Source organism: Myotis davidii, unplaced genomic scaffold, assembly GCF_000327345.1.
Source record: "Myotis davidii unplaced genomic scaffold, ASM32734v1 scaffold540, whole genome shotgun sequence".
Taxonomy (NCBI): domain Eukaryota; kingdom Metazoa; phylum Chordata; class Mammalia; order Chiroptera; family Vespertilionidae; genus Myotis; species Myotis davidii.
The window spans coordinates 1,399,836-1,400,699 of record NW_006292916.1 but is presented as its reverse complement, the minus strand read 5'-3'; positions in this window follow the sequence as shown (position 1 = coordinate 1,400,699).

Sequence of the window (864 nt, the reverse complement as noted above, 5' to 3'; positions counted from 1 at the left end):
AAGCAATCAGAGGGAGATGGGGGTCCCCTGCCCAGGCATGATTCCTGGGCCAGAGGCCGCAGGCCTGGGCCAGGGGCAGAGCCAGCAATCAGAGGAGTCTGGGGGAAGAACCAGTGATGGGAGTAAATGAGGGTCCCTTGCCCAGGCCTGACACCTCTGGCAGAGGCGTCAGGCCTGGGCAAGGGGCTGATCCTGCGATTGGAGGGTGATGGGGGTCAACGCCTGAGGGCTCCCAGTATGTGAGAGGGGACAGGCTGGGCTGAGGGACACTCCCCCTCCCCCCGTGCACAAATTTCGTGCACCAGCTCCCTAGTCTATACATATAAAAGCCTAAGTGACTGTTATGATGAAACAACTGAACAACTGGAATGACTGCTTGACCAGTCACCATGATGCACACTAACCACCAGGGGGCAGACGCTCAAGGCAGGAGATGCCCCGTGGTGGTCACTGTGCTCCCACAGGGGGAGTGCTTCTCAGCCAGAAGCTGGGCTCGTGGCTGGAAACTGCAGTTGCGGTGCCGGGTGCCTCTCCCAACTCTGTGGCAGCACTACCGAGCAGCGGCAGCAGGCACAGTGGGCCAGGATGAGCATGAGTGGGGCAGTGCCTGGCCCCAGTTCTGGCTCCTCCCTGGCTGCCTGATGCTTGGTGCACTGCTACATCCCCCAAGGGGTCCCAGATTGCGAGAGGGTGCAGGCTGGGCTGAGGGACACTCCCTCACCCCCCAGTGCATGAATTTCATGCACCAGGCCTCTAGTCTGCTATAAAAAGACTACATTAGCATAACCTACAACAATCTAGGCTTAACTACAACAAGGCTGCGCATAAAGACCACTAGGGGTTGCACCAAGAAAGCATAAAACA